The sequence below is a fragment of the Triturus cristatus genome, unplaced genomic scaffold (assembly GCF_964204655.1).
Source record: "Triturus cristatus unplaced genomic scaffold, aTriCri1.1 SCAFFOLD_936, whole genome shotgun sequence".
NCBI classification, from domain to species: domain Eukaryota; kingdom Metazoa; phylum Chordata; class Amphibia; order Caudata; family Salamandridae; genus Triturus; species Triturus cristatus.
Window position 1 is genome coordinate 42,501 of NW_028188182.1, and position 5,000 is coordinate 47,500.

Sequence of the window (5,000 nt, forward strand, 5' to 3'; positions counted from 1 at the left end):
ACCCTCTCCCTAGTAATCCGGAGGAAAATTACCCCCCTTTCTTGTAATCCGTGCGCACGAGGTGACAGAGGGGACCCTAGGCGCGAATGTACCCGACCTCCTGGAGCCCTCGCTGGGATCCGGGAGGCAAATGGACCCTCATCGAGACTTCCAGGCGAGCTCGGCCATCTGGTCGCCCCATAGGAAAGCATTGTGCGCGACCAGATGGCCGAAGGGGCCTGCGCGACCAGATGGCCGAAGGGGCCTGCGCGACCAGATGGCCGAGGGGACGTGCGCGACCAGATGGCCGAGGGGACAGGCGCGACCAGATGGCCCAGGGGAAAGGCAAAAGGGAAGGGGGAGCTTCCCCAGGCCCTCTGGACCCCGCACCCGGGCACCCTGCCGCCGCGGCAGGACCCGGGACGGAGCCCGGGGCGGGGAGGCCGCCCTCACCGGGCCCCCCCCCCAGGGGCCCGGCCGGGGCTCCGGAACCCAGACGAGCGAGGAGAGGCTCCCCGGCCACAACGGAACCCCGTCCCGGGCCTTTGGCAGTGCCGCAGGCCGGGGGACAGGGCCCGGGGACGGAGACCCCGACCCGGGGCCCGGCCGGGCCCCTGGAACCAGCCGGGGCTCCCGGGACCGCAGGCGATGGGGAAGCCTCCCCGGGCCCTCCGGACACCGCCCCGGGCACCTTGCCACACGGCAGGACCCAGGACGGAGCCCGGGGCGGGGAGGCCGCCCTCCCCGGGGCCCCCAGGGGCCCGGCCGGAGCTCCTGAACCCAGGCGAACGAGGGGAGGCTCCCCGGCCACAACGGAACCCCGTCCCGGGCCTTTGGCAGTGCCGCAGGCCGGGGGACAGGGCCCGGGGACGGAGACCCCGACCCGGGGCCCGGCCGGGCCCCTGGAACCAGCCGGGGCTCCCGGGACCGCAGGCGATGGGGAAGCCTCCCCGGGCCCTCCGGACCGCGCCCCGGGCACCCTGCCACGCGGAAGGACCCAGGACGGAGCCCGGGGCGGGGAGGCCGCCCTCCCCGGGGCCCCCAGGGGCCCGGCCGGAGCACCTGAACCCAGGCGAGCGAGGGCAGGCTCCCCGGCCACGACGGAACCCCGTCCCGGGCCTTTGGCAGTGCCGCAGGCCGGGGGACAGGGCCCGGGGACGGAGACCCCGACCCGGGGCCCGGCCGGGCCCCTGGAACCAGCCGGGGCTCCCGGGACCGCAGGCGATGGGGAAGCCTCCCCGGGCCCTCCGGACCGCGCCCCGGGCACCCTGCCGCGCGGCAGGACCCGGGACGGAGCCCGGGGCGGGGAGGCCGCCCTCCCCGGGGCCCCCAGGGGCCCGGCCGGGGCTCCGGAACCCAGACGAGCGAGGGGAGGCTCCCCGGCCACAACGGAACCCCGTCCCGGGCCTTTGGCAGTGCCGCAGGCTGGGGGACGGGGCCCGGGGCCGGAGACCCCGACCCGGGGCCCGGCCGGGCCCCTGGACCCAGCCGGGGCTCCGGGGACCGCAGGCGCAGGGGAAGCCTCCCCGGGCCCTCTGGACCCCTCCCCGGGCACCCTGCCACGCGGCAGGACCCGGGACGGAGCCCGGGGTGGGGAGGCCGCCCTCCCCGGGGCCCCCAGGGGCCCGGCCGGAGCTCCGGGACCCAGACGAGCGAGGGGAGGCTCCCCGGCCCCAACGGAACCCCGTCCCGGGCCTTTGGCAGTGCCGCAGGCCGGGGGACTGGGCCCGGGGCCAAAGGCCTCAACCCGGGGCCCGGCCGGGCCCCTGGAACCAGCCGGGGCTCCGGGGACCGCAGGCGCAGGGGAAGCCTCCCGGGGCCCTCCGGACCCCTCCCCGGGCACCCTGCCACGCGGCAGGACCCGGGACGGAGACCGGGGTGGGGAGCCTGCCCTCCCCGGGGCCCCCAGGGGCCCGGCCGGAGCTCCTGAACCCAATGCAGCCACGGGAGGCACCCCGGCCGCAACGGAACCCCGTCCCGGGCCTTTGGCAGTGCCGCAGGCCGGGGGACGGCGCCCGGGGCCGGAGACCCCGACCCGGGGCCCGGCCGGGCCCCTGGACCCAGCCGGGGCTCCGAGGACCGCAGGTGCAGGGGAAGCCTCCCCGGGCCCTCCGGACCCTTCCCCGGGCACCCTGCCACGCGGCAGGACCCGGGACGGAGACCGGGGCGGGGAGGCCGCCCTCCCCGGGGCCCGGCCGGAGCTCCTGAACCCAATCCAGCCACGGGAGGCACCCCGGCCACAACGGAACCCCGTCCCGGGCCTTTGGCGGTGCCGCAGGCCGGGGGACGGCACCCGGGGCCGGAGACCCCGACCCGGGGCCCGGCCGGGCCCCTGGACCCATCCGGGGCTCCCGGGCGCGCAGGGGAAGGCCCTCCGGCCACCCTGCCACACGGCAGGACCCAGTTGCCGGCTGAGGACCGAGAGGGGTCCCAGAGTACCCTGTCCCTAGTAATCCGGAGGAAGGCTACCCCCCGTTCTTGAAACCCGCACGCTCCGAGTGACGGAGGGGACCCTAGGGGCGAACGCACCCGGCCTCCTGGAGCCCCGGCTGGGATCCGAGAGGCAAATGGACCCTCATCGGGACTTCCAGGCCTGGCCCTGCCATCTGGTCGCCCCATTGGAAAGCATTGCGCGCGACCAGATGGCCGAGGGGAAAGGAGCCACCAGGTGGCCGGCAACTGAAAGGACTCCCGCCTGCCCACCCACCAGGGGCTCGGGGTGGGGACTCTGCTTCCCGGCTGGGCCTCAGGCACGGGGAGGACCACCGGAGCTCTCGGGGCCTGGGCGTACCCGGGGGAGGACTGCCCGGGACCCGTGGAGCCCGTCCCTGGGCACTTTGCCATGCCGCGGCCCGGAGGAGGGAAGCCCCGGGGACCTGGGAGGATGTTGCCCGGGCGTAGCCCATCTGGTCCCCGGCAATGAACCGCACAACCCCAGCATGGGTGTTTCGGCATACCCTGCCCCTACTAATCCGGAGGAAGGATACCCTCCTTTCTTGTAACCCGCGCGCTGCGAGTGACGGAGGGGACCCTAGGCGCGGACGCGCCCGGCCTCCTGGAGCCCTGGCTGGGATCCGGGAGGCGAATGGACCCTCATCGGGACTTCCAGGCCGGCCCGGCCATCTGGTCGCCCCATTGGAAAGCATTGCGCGCGACCAGATGGCCGAGGGGAAAGGAGCGACCGGATGGCCGGCAACTGAAAGGGCTCCCGTCTGCCCGAGCCATAGCGGTAGGGCTCCCGCCTGCCCACCCTCACACCAAGGGCTCGGGGGGGGACTCTGCTTCCCGGGTTGGCCTCGGGCACGGGGAGGTCCACCGGAGCTCTCGGGGCCTGGGCGCCCGGGGGAGGACTGCCCGGGACCCGTGGAGCCCGTCCCTGGGCACTTTGCCATGCCGCGGCCCGGAGGAGGGAAGCCCCCGGAGGCCTTGGAGGATGTTGCCCGGGCGTCGCCCATCTGGTCCCCGGCAATGAACCGCACAGCCCCAGCATGGGTGTTCCGGCATACCCTGCCCCTAATAATCCGGAGGAAGGATACCCCCCTTTCTTGTAACCCGCGCGCTGCAAGTGACGGAGGGGACCCTAGGCGCGGACGCGCCCGGCCTCCCGGAGCCCTGGCTGGGATCCGGGAGGCGAATGGACCCTCATCGGGACTTCCAGGCCGGCCCGGCCATCTGGTCGCCCCATTGGAAAGCATTGCGCGCGACCAGATGGCCGAGGGGAAAGGCGCGACCAGGTGGCCGGCAACTGAAAGGGCTCCCGTCTGCCCGAGCCATAGCGGTAGGGTTCCCGCCTGCCCACGCAGGGCTCCGTGGCTGCAGGGCTCTGGGCCTGCAGGGCTCCGGGGCTGCAGGGCTCCGGGGCTGCAGGGCTCCGGGGCTGCAGGGCTCTGGGCCTGCAGGGCTCTGGGCCTGCAGGGCTCCGGGGCTGCAGGGCTCCGGGGCTGCAGGGCTCTGGGGCTGCAGGGCTCCGGGGCTGCAGGGCTCCGGGGCTGCAGGGCTCCGGGGCTGCAGGGCTCTGGGCCTGCAGGGCTCCGGGGCTGCAGGGCTCCGGGCCTGCAGGGCTCCGGGGCTGCAGGGCCTTGGGCCTGCTAGGGTTCCGGGCCTGCAGGGCTCCAGGGCTCCGTGCTGAAGGGCTCCAGGGTCTGCAGGGCTTTGGGGCTGCAGGCCTCGGGGGACGCCCGGGAGACCCATGGAGCCCGTCCTGGGCACTTTGCCTCGCCGCGGGCTGGAGGAGGAAGCACCCGACGCCCCGGGGAAGTGTCGTCCGGGCTTGGCCCATCTGGTCCCCGCCTGAGAACCGCAATCCCCAGGAGGGGTGTCCCGGCATACCCTGCCCCTACTAATCCGGAGGAAGGCTACCCACCTTTCTTGTAACCCTCGCGCTCCGAGTGACGGAGGGGACCCTAGGCGCGGACGCGCCCGGCCTCCTGGAGCCCTGGCTGGGATCCGCGAGGCGAATGGACCCTCATCGGGACTTCCAGGCCGGCCCGGCCATCTGGTCGCCCCATTGGAAAGCATTGCGCGCGACCAGATGGCCGAGGGAAAGGTGCGACCAGATGGCCGGGACCGGAAGGACTCCCAGCTGCCCACACCGAGCCATAGCGGTAGGGCTCCCGACTGCCCTTGCAGGGCTCCGGGGCTCTGCACCAGGGTCCCTTGTCCCGGGCAGATGGACACTTGGCAGGCCGCAGGACGTGGGATCCCAGGCCCTGACCAAAAATCAGGAGGCCCGGGGCCGGTCCCTGCTTCTCAACACAGCCAGGCTGGGGAGGTCGGGGAGCCTGCCCAAGCACGAGGGACCCGTCCCGGGCACACAGTCCATGAGGTTGTGCGCTCGTTTTCCACAATTTTCTTCAGAATAGTGCGTAGTTGCGCTAGGCAAAGTCCGCCCAGCCCTACTCAGGATGTGCTCTCGTTTTCCACAAATTTTTTTAAAATTCTGCTACGCAAAGTCCGCCCAGCCCTAAGCAAACTCCTACTACGCAGTGGAAAGGACTTAGCCAGCCACCCACCCACCTGGC